Genomic DNA, 22,800 nt, shown 5'->3' with positions numbered 1-22,800 from the left:
TCATTAATATATACATTAGTAACTCCTTATTAAAGTGGTTAGGCCTAACACTTTGCATAACCAAACTCATTAAACTTATCTCAAAGGAATATTTTGTATCTTTGTTAAGAGACTATAAATTTCATCTTGAGAATATATATTCTATCAACACTAAATGTGACTGCCCAACATACTAAGGTTTTAACCGTTACTTTAAATCTCACTTTTGATATATCAAAGCAACCTACATTTCATGATCAGGTCTATTATCCTCTCAGGATTAAGAGTTCATTCTTCTCAAGATTAAGAGGTCATGTAAATAGAAGTCGTGAGATTTATTATTCATTTGACAGTCATTAGGAGAATAATAAATCTCACAGTGATCCAATTCAATATGTTTTAACTCTTAAAATATATCAACATACCAACTAGAAATCTTCACTTCCATAATCAAGACAAATCATCTTAATTGATATGTTATAGTCTTCGCAAATGAAATGCCCAATTTCATCACCGACTATGAACTAAAATTCTGAGTTTACAAAAAACTTGTGATTTATATCTTCTATGACTTTTCACATAAATCGCATACTATGCATCTCATAGACTATATGATAATGTTTGAATATTCATGTTACTATTATTTTAGATAATAATAGAACAACTTTATTAATCACAATATTAAGTCATACTTAATATCATACATAGCATCAGACAATAGGATTTAAGGGCACTAATCCTAACTAGAAGTTGATGAAAAGGGTGAGGAGGCAACCTGACATAAAATTGAAGGATATTCAAGATGTTGTTAATGAGAAGTATGTGGTGAATATCAATGCTGGAAAGGCCAACAGGGCTAAAGAAAAGGCTTAACAGTTTGTAGATGGGCCTTTCACAGAGCAGTACAATCAACTTTGGAATTATTGTACAAAACTGAAGAGATCCAGTCCTGGTAGTACAGTTCAAATGAAGACTCACACTTTTCATGAGGGAGACTTGGTAGCTAAGATGAATTTACATACTGGAGTGCCCTACTTAAAGAGGTTGTATATATGCTAGGCTGGGTGTAAGAATGGATTTTTGGTAGGCTACAGGCCATCAATTGGATTTGATGCTTGCCATCTCAAACACAAGGTAGGGGGCAGTTGATGGTTGCAGTAGCCAGGGATCCTAATGAAGAATACTTTCCTCTGGTTGTTACAGTGCTGGAAGCTGAAACCATGAACTTGGTTTATCAACTTGCTACTAGTTGACATTGGTGATAGCAAGAGGTGGGCTTTCATAACAGACTAGAAAAAGGTATTACAATATTTTATGTTTATATTTTCTATTTTATGTTTATATTTACCTTGGCAGGGGTTAGTGCAGGCATTTGCAGATAGTTGGCCTCATTATGAGCATAGTATCTCTTGTAGACATTTATACAACAACTTGAGGAAGCAACATCATGGTCTTTTGATTAGGGATTTAATATGGAGAGTAGCAAAAGCCACTTGTTAGGGACATTATTGACATAATTGGCTAATCTTTTGACAAAACGCACTGTACTTGTAATTAGATAGTTCTAGGATGGTTTAAGACTTCAAGAAACATATTGTTCAAGTCAAGTGTTAAAGCCATGCGAGTTTATCCAAGATGTTAAGCTCACATGTCTCGATCTATCGAGCTTACGGGATTCAGACTATAGCCAGCAACATTTTTATTCTAAAAGGCTATTTGTTTGTTGGTTTATATAATCCTTATTGAACTAGGAAAGCCCAAGGTTTGTGTAAACATATTTGGAATAGGAGAGCCCATTAAGCTCCTATTTAAAGGAGGTGGAAAAAGAAAAACCTAACCCTAGAGAGCTTTATAAGGTTTTCTTTTTGAAACTCTAGCCTCCTCCTATAGAAGAAAGAGTTCTTGTTGCATTTCTTATACGCCTTTGGGTTCCATAACCAAGCAACGTCTCTTGCACCAATATTGAAGATCTTATTAGTGTTTCTATGTGAAGCTGCTACAAATCAACTACAATAATTAAAGGGTTGTTGTAGAGTTAGTCACATACTTGGATTCGTGCAAAGGAGTAAACCGTGTACTGAGATTCGCGCATCGATTAGTTAGTCACGTACTGGGAGCCGTGCATTGAAAAAGAAGAGATTGTCACTACAAAACAAGTCCAATTACGTATTAGGGTAAGGGTTCAACTGTAGGTTGGTGTAAGGTACTGAAATTCGTGCAAAGGAGTAAAGCGCGTACTGGGATCCGCACATCAATTAGTTAGTCATATACTAGGAGCCGTACATTGAAAAGGAGAGATTGTCACTACAAAATAAGTCCAATTGGGTATTGGGGGGTTCAACTGTAGGTTGGTATAAGGTAATGGGATTCCTTTTACTTTTAACCGCTTGTTTTGATAATAGTGGATTCTCAAGAGTGGTGACCTTAAAATCACCCGGTGGGATTTTTGCCTCGGAGGTTTTTCCCATTCGTAAACAAATCACCGTGTCAACTTTATTTTTCACTACATTATACTTTAGTTAGTGATTTGTTTATGGTACCATGTACATTACATGTTAATTTAATTAATTAATAAAATTGGGTAATTAATCAATTAATTAATCACAAGGGGTCAATACATTCTTAGCCTATCAAGTGGTATTAGAACAGGTATACGCTGATTAAGTTTAATCTTCGCTATGTGATCCATTGACCCATGTTGTCATGGAAACTCTTAATTGTTTTGATTTGCATTATTTTGTGTTGAATGAAGATGATGATATTCAAGATGCCTATAGTAAGCTTTATAATTTTTGTATGAAATCTCTTAAACTTTCTACAAAATCAAAAGCTAATTTTAAAAAGGTTAAACTTGAAAGAGATGATTTGATTGAAAATTGGATGAAGCTAATAATTTGAATGAGAATTTTAAAAATAAAATTTCATCTCAGGTGGACAAAATAAAGAGTTTGGAAGAGCAACTAGTTGAATTTAAAATTGAAGTTGAAAAATTAACTAGTGCCAAACTTATTGTTGAGCCTAACTCTTTTTTTTCTTTTTTTTTCTTTTTTTTTTTGTATTCCTCCATTTAAAAGGAATAATGAAGAGTTGAAGGCTAATATTACTAGGATAAATAAAGGTAAACAATTTGATGTTAACGCTAAAGTTTCTAAACCTATTTCTAAACTCCTCCTAGGTTGAATAAAAATTTTGAATTTGTCCACACTTGTCATCATTGTTATATTGTTGGTCATATTAGGTCAAATTGTCCTAAGTTGAGGTGTCTGTCAACCTCTAAGGTTAGACCTCCTTCTAGGAAGCGAAGTAGCTCTAAAACTGCTCATGTTTGTCACCATTATGGTGTTTTTGGACACATTCGTCCTAATTACTTTAAATTGTATCCACAAAAGCAAGTGTCCAAATGGTCACAGGTTTTCTCTCAAAAACCTACACCTTTGTTTGGAGAGTTATTAAAAACTTTGAACTTTTTAACTCAATTTCAGGAGAATCTTAATTCTTCTATGTCCTTTAGTATACAGACTAAGACACGTGCCTTTTCATTTTCACAGCCAAAGACTCGTGCTGTGTGGGTGAAGAAGGAGCCTAAGATTTAATTGTCTTTTCTATTTGTCCTCTACTTTAATTCTTTCTATCTAAAGTAAGACTCTCTTTACTTGATTTCTTATCTGCTTTAGAATCATGCATTTGCATTTATCTTTCACACCTTCATGTTATTTGTCTTTTTTTTTTATTATTATTTAGTCTTTATTTTGTTTGTTTTTCTAAATAAAAAGAGAAAAATAAGAAAAATACAAAAACAATGTGTGTTTTGTGTACCTTGGTACTTGTGTACCTTGAATGGCCAATGAAACAAAGTTTTCTAAACTTTGTATCACTTATAACTTAGATGAGCATCTCTATGCACAACTAAGCTAGTGAGCTTTGTGGCTCTTGTTTGTGATGAGTAAGATTAAGTTATCTCTTGTACTTAACACTTATATCACTCTTTTTGACGGGAAGGACTAGAAAATCCTAAGAGAAAGGCATAAATAACCATCTCACCATTGTTGCCCGTCAATAATGAAATGACATCGGTATGCTTCGGTATAGCAAAAGTGCAATGTCATAAAACTTAACATAATTGGGTATTTCTTTTCTCTTTCTTATATGCCCATACATGATATGCTTAACAAAAGAAAAATATGCAAATAAAAATTAAAGCAAAAGAAACAAAATGCTTTAAAATATGATTGCAAGGATGTATTCTAGGAGATGTGGGAGTTATAGGATGTACCTCGAAGGTGATAGTCCCCATAAAGCATTTATGATCGTGTGTGAGTTAAATTGATTTCCTCGTATCTCAAATCGTCATAACATGTAGACACTCATGCAATCTTGCGATGTTTTTAACACACTACACGCAATATTCTTTCCTACTTTTGATACATGTGCAGGTACAATGTGATTTGGCCATCACAAGGTTTGCATGTGTTAATGTATTCTCACTAAACTATCTTAACTTGTTTTTGAAATATAAAATTGGTTAGACTTGTTTAGTGTGTGTGTGTGTGTGTTTTGGAATGCATGACATTTTTTTTAGAGATGATTTTGAGAGCTTAAAATGTTGGTTGGATCCTTGGTTGAGTTACAAGTTTGATTGCAATCATGTCTGTGTTTTTCTCTTCTTTGAAAAACTGTTTTTAAGCAATCTCTACAGCTCCTCCACACCTTTCGACAGCTAGGCTATCTATCGAGCTCTTCAGCTTCTTTTTATTGCAATCTCGATAGCTTCTCTATCCATCAAGAAACTTTCTGTTTGGCCGATAGATCCTGAACATATTCTCGATCCATTGAAGTTGGCTTCTTTTCGATAGATTCTCGACACCTCTCAATCGATCGAGATATCCTTGCATACATTTCATTTTTCTTTGTTTTGTATTTGTTTTCCTTTGTGTCCATAGCATCTTTTTTTTTTCTTTTTCTTGCAGGTTTATGGTTCCTTGTTCTCCTCATTCCCTTTATATTAGTTTTCTGTCTATCTCCAGTCAAGTCTTTTGGCTTTTATGCCCTTTGACAATCGTATCAAAAAGGGCGAGAAATTTAAGAATTGAATGTTATTCTCAAGGAGAGTAATAGACTTAGGGGGAGAACTTTATGTTAAATGGAAGAAATTTTTTTATGTAACTAACTTAGGGGAAGAGTTAGTTTGATACATATTGATATTTATATATATTTTTTTGTTGTGTATCTTTCGGTTTTGTAACCATTTACATACATCATGTGTTGTTTCTATATTTGATGATGATGTATGTGTTTCACTCTTTATCTCACATGTGTTGTTTCTTTTCTCTCTTTATACACACAGTCATTATTTTCTACATGGTACCTTGATGTGTTTTGTTTAGTGCCTTTCAAGAAAGACAAGTTAAAGCCAAGTCAAGATTCCGAACATTCTTCTTGCAGCAACTTCCAAGGTTCAGATCTATTAGACTAGGCTTATTTATTCTGTAATTTTGAGTAAAATGTATTCTAGAACATTCAATGTACTCTTATGGTTTTGTCACGGATTGCCAAAGGGAGAGATTGTTAAGGACATATTTTTATGTAATTGGCATATCTTTTGACAAAACACACTCTACTTGTATTTGGGTAAATCTAAGAAGGTTCAAGATGATCATTACAAGTGGTTAAATTGAAGACATGAAGATTACTCAAGAACTGCTCAAGAAAACTGCAATCTGCAAGTCTCGATAGCTCCTTGACAGAAGCTCGATCTGTCGAGATTCATTAAAGCTCGATCTGTCGAGATTCATTAAAGCTCGACACATGTCTCGATCTATCGAGCTTATGGGATTCAGACTATAGCCAATAACATTTTTATTCTAAAATGCTATTTGTTTGTGGGTTTATATAATCTTTATTGGACTAGGAAAGCCCAAGGTTTGTGTAACCCTATTTGGAATAGGAGAGCCCATTAAGCTCCTATTTAAAGGAGGTGGAAAAAGAAAAACCTAACCCTAGAGAGCTTCATAAGGTTTTCTTTTTGAAACCCTAGCCTTCTCCTACTAAAGACAGAGTTCTTGCTGCATTTCTTGTACGCTTTTGGGTTCTGTAACCAAGCAAAGTCTCTTGCACCAATAATGAAGATCTTATTGATGTTTTTATGTGAAGCTGCTGCAAATCAACTACAACAATCAAAGGGTTGTAGTGGAGTTAGTCACATATTGGGATTTGTGCAAATAAGTAAGCCGTGTACTAGGATCCGCACATCGATTAGTTAGTCACGTACGGGGAGCCGTGCATTAAAAATGAGAGATTGTCACTACAAAACAAGTCCAATTAGATATTGGGGTAAGGGTTCAACTTTAGGTTGGTATAAGGTACTGGGATTCCTTTACTTGTAACCGCTTGTTTTGATAATAGTAGATTCTTGGGAGTGGTGACCTTAAAATCACCCGGTGGGATTTTTGTCTCGGAGGTTTTCTCTATTCGTAAACAAATCATTGTGTCAACTTTATTTTCTACTACATTATACTTTAGTTAGTGATTTGTTTGTGGTGCCTCGTACATTGCATGTTAATTTGATTAATTAATAAACTTGGGTAATTAATCAATTAATTAATCACAAGGGGTCAATACATTCTTCGCCTATCACAATAAACAAGTGAAGAAGTGTTGTTCATTATATCTCGACAGAAGCCTATCTATCAAGGGTTAATGTTGAAGCTTGACAGAAGCTATATCTGTCAAGAATTACGAAATCAAAATTTCTAGATCTGATTACATGCATATCCAAATATATTTGTGTAGGGTTTCTTTTCTCACAACCCTAGATATGTATAAGAATTATTTTAAGAGCCGTCAAAAGGTCTTGTGGAGAATCCCTACATGTATTTTGTGACCGGAGACAGAAATTGCTCTAGTTCATCTTTCTCTCTGTAGAAGCTACTGCGTCTTTACGCCAAGGGTTTTGTGATCAAGGAGCTTCCTGATCTTCATGTTGATGAACTGAAGAACTTTGCAACCAACATCTTCCTCAAGTTGATGAGTGAGTCACGTACTGGGATTCGTGCAAAGGAGTTAGTTACATATTGAGATTCGTGCATCATTGGTTAGTTTTGTACTGGGATTTGTTCATTAAAATGAAAGATTGCTGCTACGTTACAAGTCCAATTAGGTATTGGGGTAAGAGTTTAATTGTAGGTTGGTATTAGATACTGGGATTCCTTTTACTTGTAACCACTTATTTCAATAATAGTAGATTCTTGAGAGTGGTGACCTTAAATTCACCCGGTAGGGTTTTGTCTCGGTGGTTTTTCCCATTTGAAAACAAATCACCTGTGTCAAATTTATTTTCCATTGCATTTAACTTAGTTGGTGATTTGTTTGTGCTACCACACTATTGCATGTTAAATTGACTTAATTAATTAACTTGGATAATTAATTAATTGATTTGCTAAATGGGTCACTACATTTTTTGGCCTATCAAGTGGTATCAGAGTGGGCACACTCTGATTAAAGTTAATCTTTATTGTGTGATCCATTGACCCCTATTTGTCATGGATAGATGACAATCTCTTATTATACATCCTTTATTTAATGACACTAACTATACATACTAGAAGGTACGCATGAGATCTTGTATTAAAAAATAAAAAGAATAGAAAAATTTATGGAGGAATTTAAGGAGTTTAAGTGGGAAATTACTTAAATGGTGGGATTTATAAAGAAGATGTAAGTTTCTTTATTTATTGGTGATACATGGCAAAAAGAGTGACACATGCCAATAGTTTTCTACCACGTGGCATTTGATAAGCGACATGAATCAATAATTATCTACCATGTGGCGTTGGAGATTATAAATTGTTTTATGTATATTGAATGAGACATGGCTCATCATTTTTGATACAAGATAGAATTCTACTTTAGCTTAATCTAAGTGTATATGTGTGTGAAGATCCTTCTTGGAGACTTGAACCCCGGCCTTTCCCCCCACACCCCACAAGCACTTATACTTGTGGAGTGACCATCACACCAAGGGTGTGTGGTGGTAATAGAATTTCTATCTTGTATTAAAAAAAATAAAAATAATAGACAAATTTATGTAGCAATTTAAGGAGTTTATAGTGGGAAATTATTTAAATGGTGGGATTAATAATGAAGATTTAAGTTTCTTTATTTATTGGTGATACTTGGCAAAAAGAGTGACACATGCCAATGGTTGTCTACCACATGGCGTTTGATAAGCGACATGAATCAATAATTGTCTACCACGTGGCGTTAGAGATTATAAATTGTTTTCTGTATTATGAATGAGACATGGGTCATCATTTTGTGTGTCCACCAATTTAAGGGATCCAACCTCTATAATATAGGTTAAAATGCAAAACTAACCTTCTAATTTTCTTCAAATTTTATTTCTGTCCTCTAACTTTGTTTTCGTTCCTTTTAGTCCTCTGAATTTTAGATTTATTCAAATAAAGCATTTCCGTCAACTTTTGTTAAAATTTTTTTTAAAAAGAAATCTGAAAAATATTTTTCAATCATTAATTGAATTTTTTATAATTTAAAAGATTTGAAGAAAAATTTATAAAATTGAAAAATTAACTACAACATATAACAAAAGTTTATGGAAAAACCTTAATTGAATAAACTTGAAAGTTAGAGAACTGAAATGAACAAAAGCAAAGTTAGAGGACTGAAATGAAATCTAAAGAAACTTAAAGGGTTAGTTTTGCATTTTACCCTAGAATATACTATCATGTAACTAATGCAAAATAAAAAATAAAAAGAATGGAAAAATTTATGGAGCAATTTAAGGAGTTTATAGTGGGTAATTATGCCCTAAGGGCATTCGTTAGCATTTCTCTTAGTTAAATGGTGGAATTAATAATGAAGATTTAGGTTTATTTATTGGTGATACGTGGTAGAAATAGTAACACATGCCAATGGTTGTCGGCCACGTGGCGTTTAATAAGCTACATGAATCAATCATTGTCTATTACATGGCGTTGGAGATTATAAATTTTTTTTTGTATTGTGAATGAGACATGGGTCATCATTTTGTGTGTCCACCAATTTAAGGGATCCAAACTTTATAATATACTATCATGTAACTAATGCAAAGTAAAAAATAAAAAGAATGGAAAAATTTATGGAGCAATTTAAGGAGTTTATAGTGGGTAATTATATAAAAGGTGGGATTAATAATGAAGATTTAGGTTTATTTATTGGTGATACATGTCAGAAAGAGTGACACATGACAATGGTTGTTTGCCACGTGGCGTTTAATAAGCTACATGAATCAATAATTGTCTACCACATGGCCTTGGAGATTATAAATTGTTTTCTCTATTTTGAATGAGACATGGCTCATCATTTTCTGTATCAACCAATTTAAGGGATCCAACCTTTATAATATACTATCTTGTAACTAATGCAAAGTAAAAAATAAAAAGCATGGAAAAAATTTATGGAGTAATTTAAGGAGTTTATAGTGGGTAATTATTTAAATGGTGGGATTGATAATGGAGATTTAAGTTTCTGTATTTGTGATGCATGGTAAAAAGATTGACACTTGCCAATGATTGTTTGCCATGGCCTTTGATAAGAGATCTGAATCAATATTTGTCTACCAAATGGCATAAGATTTTATAGATTTTTTTCAGTATTGTGAATGAGACATGGATCCAACTTCTATAATATACTATCATGTAACAAACGCATGGATGAATTTAAAATTAAACACAATTTTTATTATAAAAAAATAAATATTTAGTCAAATTATTATATATAAAAAAATAGTATGTAACACATGCATTAATGCATATGTATAGATAGCTTTAAAATTGAACACAATTTTTATCATAAGAATTTAAATAATTAATCAATTTTCTTTTAAAAAGTAAACGTAATTAGTCACATATTAAAATTCTTAAATAAATTTAATTAGTACTACTTATGAACATTTGTTTTTCTAATTTTAAGAAGGGATCTCGTCGTTTAGGAAGTAACCATAGAAATGATGGAACCCACACACACACACACACACACACACACATATATATAAATATATATATATATATATATATATATATATAGAGAGAGAGAGAGAGAGAGAGAGAGAGAGAGAGATCATAGATGTCTACCATGTGGCGTAGGAGATTATAGATTGTTTTATGCATTGTAAATGAGACACAGGTCATCATTTTTTGTATCCACCAATTGGAGGTATCCAACATTTATAATATGAGTAATTCTTAGACATTCCCGAAGTACGAAGAATGATGCTCTCTGCTCTCATATTCATGGTAGGATCTACTAATTAAATTTATGTTATCTCTTATTCATGGCCAAGGAACCCAAATCCCAGAATAAAAGCAAACCCTAAACCTTTTTAGGGTCATATTTTATTGTAATTGGTTAATCTTTTGACAAAATGCACTTTACTTATAATTGGGTAGATCTAAGATGAGTTTAGTACTTCAAGAAATATGTTTTTCAAGTCAAGTATTAAAGACATAAGGATTGATTCAAGTAACAAGTGAAGAAAGCTGTTTATTTAGTCTTGACAGATAGCTCAACAAATGCTTGCTATTGAGGCTTAATGTGAAGTTCGATAGCTCGATAGCAGCTTGAGCTATCGAGAACAACAATTTCAGATTTTCTAGATCTGAAATTCAGCTTAGTCTTGCATATTTGTTTAGGGTTTATTTTCTCACAATCCTAGACATATATAAGGCTTATTTTAAAGGCCGTCACATATGGATACAAAGACCATGAGACTTATTTTCTTTGTGGGAAGCTACTACGTCTATACGCTATAGGGTTTTGTAACCGAATGCTTCCTGATCTTCATTGTTGATGAAGTGAAGAACTTTGCAGGCAATAACATCTGTTCAAGTTGCTTAAGGTTAGCCACATATTTGGGATCCATGCAAAAGGTTAGCCACAAATTCGAGATTTGTGCATCAAAAGGAAAGAAGGCTACTACAAGATTAAGTCCAATTGGATATTAGAGCAAATGTTCAACTGTAGGTTGGCATTTCGGAATAGGCTAGGGTAGTTGGTAAGATTCCTTATACTTGTAACTACTTAATTGTTGCTTAGTAGATTCTTGGGAGTGGTGACTTTAAAATTACTCAGTGGGGTTTTCGCCTTACGTGGTTTTCCCCATTTGTCAACAAATTACCGTGTCAAATTTATTTTCCGTTGTACTTAGCATTTGGGTGATTTGTTGGTGCCTTCACATTTTCATGCAAATTGAATTTAATTAATCAACTTGGGTAATTGAATAATTAATCGGGGTCAAGCTATCTTAAAGAGTTGTATTTATTATTGTTATACACTCTTATTGAGCCATATCAGTGTAATATTACAGTAAAATTGGTCCATTCGGTCCGTTTCGATCCATTATTTCTAATTTTATCCAATTTTGTCCATTCCTGATTTATTTGGTCCAGTTTGGTCCACTCAGTCTACTTCGGTCCATTTCTAGTTTTAGGCTCAAATTTTTATTTTTTGTTTCTTAATTTTTGGGAAAATTCTTAGGTACTTTCAGAGTATGAAAAAATGATGCTCCCTCCTCTCACATTCATAATGGATCCTATCATAAATTTAATGAGTGAGCCCCATTATGAATGTAAAAGAATGGAGCACCATTCTCTGCACTTCGGGAGTACCACTCTAATTTTGGGTTGAAAGTATGACTTTTTTTTTTCCTATTTGGGCTAAAATATTTACTTTTGGGCTAAAAAATACAAATAAAATAGGTATAGAAATTAGAGATATGAACCCTTAAAAAAAATATATATTTAAATATTTGAATTGAAATATTACTTTAAAGTTCAAGTTTCAATAATATAAGCATTATACTTATATTTGGAAAGAAAAAAAAAATGCTATAATTGTAATAAACCTATATAATAAGTTAAATTTAATATCACATGTTTAATATGTGCTGTAGAATTGGGGTGTACATTTTTTTAATATTCTTAGATATGTTCAAATTAATCAATCAATTATGTTTTATTAAAAAAAATCATTTTAAAAACTCATTCTCAATTTATATAATATAATATTATAATTACGTAATTTAAACAACAACCTAACTGTTAGAGAAATTTTCACTTGAACGAAAAATATTTAATATGGTACAAAATCGCTGAACCTTCCTTTGACATCCACGTGAACTTTAATCTCCAATCTGACAGACGTACTGGACAATATTTTTTTAATACTTGATTTGTTTACCATGGAAAATTTTGTTTCTTTGAATTCAAATGTGGTATACTATAACCCCCCATCACAGCTTGCTGATAACAGATTGTAGGCTTCTTTCTTTCCGATTGTTCATACCCCAATCCGTTACGTTTAGCCATTGAGTTGGGGGGTTGCATAGCAAATATAGATTCATCGCCTTCTTCCAAACTTAGAGTTTAATTTGAACCTAACCCAAACTAAAAGAAAGGGACTTCATAGCTACTTTCATTCTAAAGGAAATCGAAGAACCAACTTGCGGCGAAATTATGTAATTTATCAAAGTCATTAATAAATGTTAGCTGCTTGGCGTAGGGAGAATGTAGGAACTTGATTTAATAGTGGTTTTTAGAACCCAAATCTTGTTATATAATAAATAATTTTAAAATTCAAAGTCTTTAAAATTCATAACCATATTATTTTACACCTAATACTAGTATTTTTCACTCACCTAAGATCAGATTTCTCCCCAAATTTCACAATCTGCTCTGACTCTCTCCTATCTCAGACTCTTCTATTCTTCATCTTTGTTTTTTCTTTGCTTCACATTACTTACTTTTCTTCCCTTTCTCAGTGTGCTCCTGATCAATCTTCAGCTCCTTTCTGTCTTTAATTTTTCCCCTCACAGACCTTCATGTTTTCCTTTGTGACCATTTGTTTCTCTCTATTTGTTTCTTTTTTTTACATTTTGATTTCCCATGTGATGATGAAAATGAGATAAGACTTTACTACCCAAAACGCTCACATGGTCACATGCATGATGACAGACAACATGTAGGAGGAGATTAAAAGATGAAAAAAAAATTAAAAGAAAAAACATAAAGGTGGAGAGGACGAATGGAGGAGAATAAAAGAAATTTAAAAAGCAACAAATGTTAAAAATATTATAAATTAATATGTTACGATCATAAAAAATAATTTTGATATTTATTTATTTTGTTATAGTAATTTACTAGTTATGTTTATTATCTTATCAATTTATAAATTTTATGTTGTAAAATTTGTAGTATTTATAGCATTTTACAAAACATTTATTATAGTAAATTTTCATTTATTAAACTGAAACACAAATATAACAGTAGCTCTGAAAGGATATAAAATATATTGTTTTCATAGTTAAAATGAAACACACTTTAATACAAAATTGACTCTCTTGCATTGTACACCATTAGAAACCTTGCTAATATCGAATATGGTACTGTTACTTGCATATTCTTTTGTGTACATCGTTTGTATATATTAAATATTTCACATGTTAAGTGTGGATGTATTTAAAAATTGTGAATAAGATATGTGAAATTATAAACACTGCAAGTTAGTAAATACAGAGTATATATTAACCAGTGAATTAGAATATTTCCTTATTCGAAATAAAATATAGGTCACAATCTCCAGTATCAAATATGCATTGGTAAACGTAGTATTTTTTAAGAGCTATTTGAACCCTCCAAGAAATCCTTTGAGAAGCCATATGTGATCCCAACTCCCAAAAATTGAAAGTAACAATCAAATTTGATTCTTTTTTTTTGTTTTTTCTTTTTGTTGATAATCATGAAATTATCAAAATCAATGACTCCATTCAAAATCGGTGGCTCAATATGAACCTTTCAAATAAGCTATTTCTTTAGCCATTTTATAAATGATCTGAGTCCATTCAAAGAATCAAAATCGGTGGTTCAATATCAACCTTTCAAATAAGTTATTCAACTAAACCGCCAGTAAAGAAGAAATCGTCTACGACATGTTACTGAAATTGTCAAAGCTTAGGGCGACATTTTTTTTTTTTTTAGTGATTTAGGGCGACATTTTGGATCCTAAGAATATAAAATAGTAAAACTGATTCACACGTCTTATTGTGGATGTCGACTTGTGGAGTTAGGATCACGTTTTGAAACTTTTTAAAAAAAAATTTTCCTTATTTTACAATTACTATGAAATTCAGTTGTTGAGTTATATCTATTTCTTTTTGTATTAACTATATAAAAAGATTCACGAGGCTAAAAAAATGCTCTATTTCATACTTTCTATACTGGCTTTGGTTTGGTCAATTTGGTGAGATGGCTTTGGTTCTTTTGTTTTTATTTGTTTCAAGTACACCCAGTTTGGTTTGAGCTTATTTTTGTTCTCTAATGTTTATATGCATATTTTGGTTTAGGGGTTGTTATACTGATACAAAAATATATATATATATATATATATATATATATATATATATTCACAATATTTTTACAACAAATCATAAGTGATAGGTTATTATAAAAGTAATTTCAGTAGTAGTTTTAAATTAAAATTAATAACAATTTACCACATATAATTTGTTGTCAAATTGTTGTGGACGTAATATTTCTCTACAAAAAATTGCTACAATATTTTTATAATTGTAGAGGTATCAATTTTTTATAGGTCAAAATAAAATAAAATAATAAAAATTGAGGCTGGGTCCAACCAAAATTGAAAATAAAGATATTGTGAAAATTTTGTGACATAGGTATCAATTCTTAATAGATCAAAATAAAATAAAATAATAAAATATCAAACCAAGATCCACCATAACTGAAAATAAAGATATTGTATTGTAAAACTGTCGTGACATTTTTGTTGTCATTATAATATTTTCACAACTATTTAAGGTTTAAGTTCCTTATAGGTCAAACTAAATTAAAATGAAATATCAGATTAGGATCCAACAGAGTTGAAAATAAATGTATTATGAAAATGTTGTAACATTTTATAATGTTCCTAGACTATTTTTTTTTTTTTTTTTTAGTAAAATTTGGGGAACCAAAATTCACTGTTTCATGCACAATTTTTTAGGCGTACTTTTTGTTTGTGTTTTTTATAATTTTTTTGTTAAAAAAAAAAAAAAAAAAAAACCCTAGTTTTACACCCAAAAAAGGACCTCTTTATGTTTGGGGTAGTTTCATTCTCCCTAATTTTTAAAATCGGACAAGTACCCGTTATTGTTACTTTCTCAATTAAATTATAACGAAGTCTTATGATTTCAAGAATATTTCATTGTGTAATGTCTAAAATACCTCCATTAAATTTTAATATCACAAAAATTTTCTTCATGTATATTGAGTTTTATGTGGTACTCATACTTGAAAAGTTGGAATGGTGATGTAAGGTGTTCTATTTGTTGCCTAAAGAACTTTGATTTACTAGGTTTAAATCTTCTACACTTATAATTTTATATAATTGAAACTTCATTGGCACATGCCTAAGTAAAACATCGTAACTAGACTCATAAAATGCAAGATGATAAAAGGAAATATCAATAACAAAATCTTCATTGTCGATAATTGTAGGTTTTTTATGAAGACCTTCAATTTTATTGTAGCATATGCATCATTCGTTGTGATAATTTAAATATTGTGACAATGTCTTAGCAAAACTCAATTGCTTATTGTTGTAAGATGATGATATTTATTATCATTCTATCGTCATTCTTGTTAGGACATATGTGGCTCACTTGTTAAGAACATATGTCGATCTTTTATGTAATTACCTAATCCTTTGACAAAACGCACTTTACATGTATTTGGATAGATGTACGATGTGTTTAATATTTCAAAGAACATGTTGTTCAAGTCTAGTATTAAAGCCATGAAGATTGGACCAAGAAACAAGTGAAGAAAATGTGTTCACTAAAGCTGGACAGATAGCTTGACACTTGCGGACACCTACCGACAGCTTCTTGACAGCTTCTCGACAGATAGCTATCTATCGAGATTTAATGAGGCTTGACACTTGCTATCTATCAAGGTATCTATCGAGATTACAGAAATCAGAATTTTCAAATCTGATTTTTGGCCCATGCTTTTGTATTTGTGTAGGGTTTTTTTTCTCACAGCCCTAAATATATATAAGGCTTATTTTAGAGGTCGTCACATAAAAGAATATAAGGAGAACATATAAAAAAGGTGACCGAAGTCTTATTTTCTCAAAAAGAAGCTACTGCGTCTTTGCGCCTTAGGGTTTTGTAACCAAGTGCTTCTTGATCTTCATTGTTGATGAAGTGAAGAACTTTGCAGCCAACATTTTTCTTCCTCAAGTTGGTGAGTGAGTCACATACTGGGATTCGTACAAAAGAGTTAGTCACGTACTGGGATTCGTGCATCAAAAGGTAGCGTTCATATATTGAAGAGTTTAGAGGTTCTGAAGCGGTAGAAGGTTTCTGCTATAAGTTCATCTACGGGGATTGTAAAGTCTAGGGATGAAGATTTTGTACTAGATCTAAAACTTCTCTTTACTATAGTGAATTACTTTTTCAAGAAGATTTCCCCCCATATTTTTTACTGTGAAACTAGTTGGTTTCATTGGTTTTTCTAGGTCATCATATCTTGTCTTATTTACTTTTTCGTTACATATGATTTTGACATGATATTGATGTTTGTTTGTTTTAACAAGTTTTATGCACAAAAAAATCTAATTAACAACTTGGGTTTAAAACTTGTTAATTCTATCAACCGGGATCTAAATTTCCCAACAAGTGGTATCAAAGCGAGTTCACTCTGATTGGATTAATTTCTTGAGTGTGATTCTTGGCCCTAGTTGTTATGGAAACTCTTGGTGAGTTATTAAAAGTTTTGAGCTTTTTAACTCAAGTTCAGGGGAATTCTAATTCCTCTTTGTCCTTTAGTAGTCTAACTAGGATAGGTGCCTTTTCATCTTCACGGCCAAAGACTCGTGCTGTGTGAGTGAAGAAGGAGCCTAAGACTTAATTGTCTTTTCTGTTTATCCTTTACTTTAATTCTTTCTATCTAAAGTAGAACTCTCTTTGCTTGATTTCTTATTTGCTTTTAGAATCATGCTTGCATGCATCTGCACCTTTCTATCATGCTTTCATATATATACATCTTTCTTTCATTCTTTCATGTTGTTTGTCTCTTTTTGTTTGGTTGTTTAGTTTTTATATTGTTCTGTTTTCAAGATAAAAAAAGGGAAAAATCAGAAAAATACAAAAACAGTGTGTGCGTTTGTGTATATTGGTTCTTATGAACCTTAAAATGGTCATTGAAATAGAGTTTTCTAAATTTTGTATCTTTTGTAACTTAGATGAGTATTTCTATGCACAACTAAGTAAGTGAGTTTTGTGGCACTTTGTTTGTGATGAATAAGGTTAAGTGATCTCTTGTACTTAACATTCGTATTACTCTTTTTGACGGGAAAGACTAGAAAATCCTAAGAGAAAGGCATAAATAATTATCTCACCACTGTTAACCGCCAATCATGATATGACATCTGTATGCTTTGGCATAGCAAAAGTGCAATGTCAATGAGATCTGTATGCTTCGGCATAGCAAAAATGCAATGTCAAAAAGCTTAACATAATTGGGTATTTCTTTTCTCTCCTTTGTATACCCATGCATGGTTTGCTTAATAAAAAGAAAATATGCAAAGAAATAAAAGCAAAAAGAACAAAATGCTTTAAAATATGATTGCAAGTGTGTTTTCTAGGAGATGTAGGAGTTATAGGATGTACCTCGAAGGTGATAGTCCCCATCAAACAGTTATGATTGTGTGTGAGTTAAATGATTTTCTCATATCTCAAATCGTCATAATATTGAGACACTTATGCAATTTTGCAATGTTTTTCACACACAACACTCAATATTCTTTGCTACTTTTGATACATGTGCAGGTACAATGTGATTTGGCTATCACAAGATTTACATGTGTTAATGTATGCTCACTAAACTGTCTTAACTTGTTTTTGAAATATAAAATTCGTTAGACTTGTTTAGTGTGTGTATGTGTGTGTGTTTTGGGAGCTAAATGCTTAACTCTTTGTTGATTAAGAGATGTTTTTGAGAGGCTAAAATGTTGGTTGGATCTTTGGTTGAGTTGCATGTTTGATTGCATTCATATCTGTGTGTTTTCCCTTCTTGAAAAACTAGTTTTAAGCCATCTCGAAATCTTCTCGACACCTCTCGATACCTGGCTTATTTGTCGAGCTATTCTGTTGCATCTTATCGCAATCTCAACACCTCTCGATAGCTAGATGGATCGATCAAGATATCTCCTGTCTGCTCGATAGATCCTCGACACCTTCTCGATCCATCGAGATCCTCTACATGCATTGTTTTTCACATGTTTTGCATGTTTCTCTTATCTCGTCATCCATATCATTTTGTTTCATTACATTCATGCATTTATATGGATTCTTTGTGCCCCCTTGATCATCTTTATGTTTCTCGGTGAAGCTTTATAGCTTCTTGTACGCTTTGTCAATCATGACAAAAAGGAGGAGAAATTTTGGAAATATGTGGTTTCTTTTTAAGATTCTACATGTTAGGAGGAGAAATAAATGTCCTTGTAAGGGGGAGATGTGTTTTATCTAGTTAGGGGCAGTGATTACCTCCTTGTTGTTGTAGGAGCTACTTTTAGCTTCTTCTTCTTGTACTCTAGGTCTTGTGACCATTTTCACATACATGATGCTTATCAAGTGATATATATGATAATGTATGTTTTATTCACCTACCTCTACATGTGTTGTTTCTTTTCTTTCTTTATACATATACTTCTTATTTGTATGCAATCTATTATTTCTACTTCACACAAAGATGCCTTGATGTGTTTTGTTTAAAGTGTTTCAAAAATACAGGTTGTCAAAGTCTACTTGCCATAAATTCTTTTCTTGCAAAGTTTTTCAAAAGTTTGTGTTAGGATAAATTTTATTGTACTTAACAAGTGAGTATGAGTTGAGTGATTTATGACTTCTCTCATATGTTCATTTATTTGTTGTGGTTTTGTCACGTATTGCCAAAGGGAGAGATTGTTAGAATATATGTGGTTCACTTGTTAAGAACATATGTCGTTCTTTTATGTAATTGGCTAATCCTTTGACAAAATGTATTTTACTTGTATTTGGATAGATCTATGATATGTTTAATACTTCATAGAACATGTTGTTCAAGTCTAGTATCAAAACCATGAAGATTGGACCAAAAAACAAGTGAAGAAAATGTGTTCACTAAAACTAGACAAATAGCTCGACACCTGCGAACACTTGCGGACAGCTTCTTGACAGCTTCTTAACAGATAGCTATCTATCGAGGTTTAATGAGGCTCGACACCTGCTATCTATCGAGGTTTAATGAGGCTCGACACCTGCTATTTATCGAGGTATCTATCGAGATTACGAAAATTAGAATTTTCAAATCTGATTTTCGGCCCATGCTTTTGTATTTGTGTAGGTTTCTTTTCTCACAACCCTAGACATATATAAGGCTCATTTTAGAGGCCGTCACATAAGAGAATAAAAGGAGAACATATGAAAAAGGTGACCAAAGCCTTATTTTCTCAAAAAGAAGCTACTGTGTCTTTGCGCCTTAAGGTTTTGTAACCAAGTGCTTCTTGATCTTCATTATTGATGAAGTGAAGAACTTTACAGCCAACATTCTTCTTCCTCAAGTTGGTGAGTGAGTCACGTACTGGGATTCATGCAAAGGAGTTAGTCACGTACTGGGATCCGTGCATCAAAGGGTGGCGTTCATATATTGAAGAGTTTAGAGGTTTTGAAGCGGTAAAAGGTTTCTGCAATAAGTTCATCTATGCGGATTGTAGAGTCTAGGGACAAAAGTTTTGTACTAGATCTAAAACTTCTCTTTACTATAGTGAATTTCTTTTCGGGAAGGTTTTCCCCTAGGTTTTTTACTTTGAAACTGGTTGGTTTCATTGGTTTTCCTAGGTCATCATATTTTGTCTTATTTACTTTTCTGTTGCATATGATTTTGACATGATATTGATGTTTGTTTGTTTTAACAAGTTTTATGCATAAAAAAATCTAATTAACTACTTGGGTTTTAAACTTGTTAATTCTATCAACCGGAATCTAAATTTTCCAACAATTTTTAGAAGTTTTTAGTGAGTGGATATTGCTTTTAGCAAATATGTTTTAAGAACCTATCATGTCAAATAGATATTCATATATCAAATAGTTATTATAAGTTTAAGTGGTTTCATACTTCTTCAAATAAAAGTTCTATTTTATTTTTCTCACTCAAGAGGCAACACATGCCTCGCACGTACCACCAAACTAGTTTTAACTTAAAAGCATCAATGTAAAAAGCTCTCTCTTTGTTTGTTTCAAAGTAATATTTTTTGGAAAATAAATTGTTTTCCAAAAACTATTTAAAAAAAAAAAAAAAAAACTCATATTCCTATACTAGGTAGCGACCTTAAAATGAGTTGAAAAACTCTCTCATGACTTTCTTTTTAGTTTTGTGTGAGATATAATTGTTTTCTAGAAAATTTTAGAGGAAAATAACTCTATCTCATGCTAAGCTAAATAAAAAAAGTTAAGAAATAGTTTTCCTTTTAACCCATTTTTTTGAATACTACCAAATTATGAAAAATGTGAAAAATTATCCTCACATAATGGCTGCATTAAAACAATCGGAGTACAAGCCACTTATTAAGTCCTTTTATTCCAATTACATTACTTTTGCAGACCCTTATCTTAGCGGCCACAGATACAACAACAGTAACATTGACATGGGCTCTCTCTTTACTTCTCAACAACCGTGAAGCTCTAAAGAAAGCTAAACAAGAATTAGACATCCAGGTTGGTAGAGAAAGGCAAGTGAAGGAATCAGATGTGAAAAATTTGGAGTATCTCCAAGCTATCCTTAAAGAAACAATACCCTGCTGGACCACTCTTAGTGCCACATGAGTCCTTGTAAGACTGTACTTTGGTGGGCTTTAACATCCCAATAGGTACACGACTTCTTGTTAATGTTCAAAAACTCCATCGAGACCCAACTTTGTGGGTGAATCCAACTGAATTTCGACCTGAAAGATTCCTTACAACTCACAAGGATGTTGATGTTAAGGGCCAACATTTTGAGTTGATACCATTTGGCAGTGGTTGAAGAATGTGCCCTGGAATTTCATTTGCTCTACAAGTTACACAACTCACACTAACTACCTTGTTGCATGCTTTCGAAATTGCAACCCCATCTAATGAACCAGTGCACATGACTGAGAAAGTTGGGCTTTCCAACCTAAAAGCCACCCCATTAGAAGTCAGTCTTACACCTTATTTGCATGGTATTTTGTGATAAATAATATCAATTCATATGTTATATGAAAATAATATGTAAAAACCTTTGATCTTATGAGTTGTACCACAAAGTTGTGTGTTTTCTCCATTTGGATCACTATAAATATATTAGTTTTCTTTAGCTATCTCACGGCCATTTTCATCATATGAATTTTGGTTTTTGACCTTGAATGTGAGCCACCTAGGTGATAAATCTTTTAATTATTTTACTTGGTAAATTTGAAGTCTTTTCGGTTTTTTTTTTTTCTTAGCTCAGTATTATCTTGGTTAAGTTCTTGTTGGGTTTCTTTTGTTTTATATTAAATGGGTCAAGCTTTAATCGTGTTACTTGAGTGGCACTTTGTTGAAGTTTTAGGTTCTATAAAGCATGAAAATAGATTTCAGATTTGATTTATAGTTTAACTTTATCCATTATTAAATATGGGGAATAGTTTTAGTTTTTGCTTCCTATATACAAAGAAAAAAAATGTTTTAGTCTTTGTTGGATTTGATCCGATCAGATAGCTTCTGGAAGTGGCTGGGATCAGAAGTACTAGATTTAGGCAAAGAGTCAATCTCCCACAATTTGTTTTTCCCGTGGCATAGAAAGTGCTTGTTGAAATGCTTCAAAGAATTTTTGTTTGTCTCAAATTTTTTTTTTTAAATTGTGAAATCTGGTGTATTGAATAGTTTATTTCTCAAACAGAAATAAGTTTATTTTGTCTTATATCATGTAAAAATTACAATATTTCACTTTTCTTTTTTTTCATTTTGGTTTTGATTGCGTTTTACTTTATAAATCTTCTTAAAGACTAATTTATTCTCTCTAATTCTATGAGGAACACAATGCTTTAATTTGCAAACCCATTTGGTGTCATAATACCAGTACCACCCTGGTTACATAACTTTGTCTTTGTGAAGTGCAACTTCTCTTTGTTTTGTGATTTTAATTGACTTGATGTTGGAGGCTTCAACATGCTTGCAGCTACTGCACTATACCCTCTCAATTTATTAAGTGAAGTTGTTGGACTAAGTGGCACGCTTCTGTTATGATTCAAAGAAGCCTTGGCATTCAACAAGGGTACTCTAGCGACAACATCACTTTAGCATAAATAATGTGAATATCTTGCAGCAACAGAATGGACAAATGACTAGCAAGGTCGTAAGCAGAGTGTCAGTTATCCAAGAGAGTTGTTAGTAGTCTGTTAGTATTAGAATTTAGCCAATAAATTCCTCAATTTTAGGTAGTTTTTAGTTTATTATTTGTTCTTGTATATATTTTATTCTTTGTTTTGGATATTGTCATATTGACATTTACAAGATGTATGTCCTCTCGCAGAATGTATTGGATATTATGGTTGATTGCTCAAAGAAAATTCATGATTTATGAATTCCTAAACCAAGCAAGAGCCAAGAAAGTATCACAAGCATTGGCTATCAGTTTCATATGGACTAACTTTAGATTTTTAAAAAGCCTACTTAATCAATATCCATATAAACTGCAATTGCAACCACTCAACAATGCCAATGGCCAAAGT

At 32.2% G+C, this 22,800-nt stretch overlaps 1 pseudogene; it reads left to right on the top strand.

Moving 5' to 3' along the window:
- Positions 1-1,127: 1,127 nt before the first annotated feature.
- On the top strand, positions 1,128-22,617 carry LOC142641495 (xanthotoxin 5-hydroxylase CYP82C4-like; annotated as a pseudogene).
- The last annotated feature ends 183 nt before the right edge of the window (positions 22,618-22,800 follow it).

Source organism: Castanea sativa, chromosome 1, assembly GCF_040712315.1.
Source record: "Castanea sativa cultivar Marrone di Chiusa Pesio chromosome 1, ASM4071231v1".
NCBI classification, from domain to species: Eukaryota; Viridiplantae; Streptophyta; class Magnoliopsida; order Fagales; family Fagaceae; genus Castanea; species Castanea sativa.
Note: the sequence above shows the minus strand (reverse complement) of the source record. Positions and strands in the feature narration are given on the sequence as shown.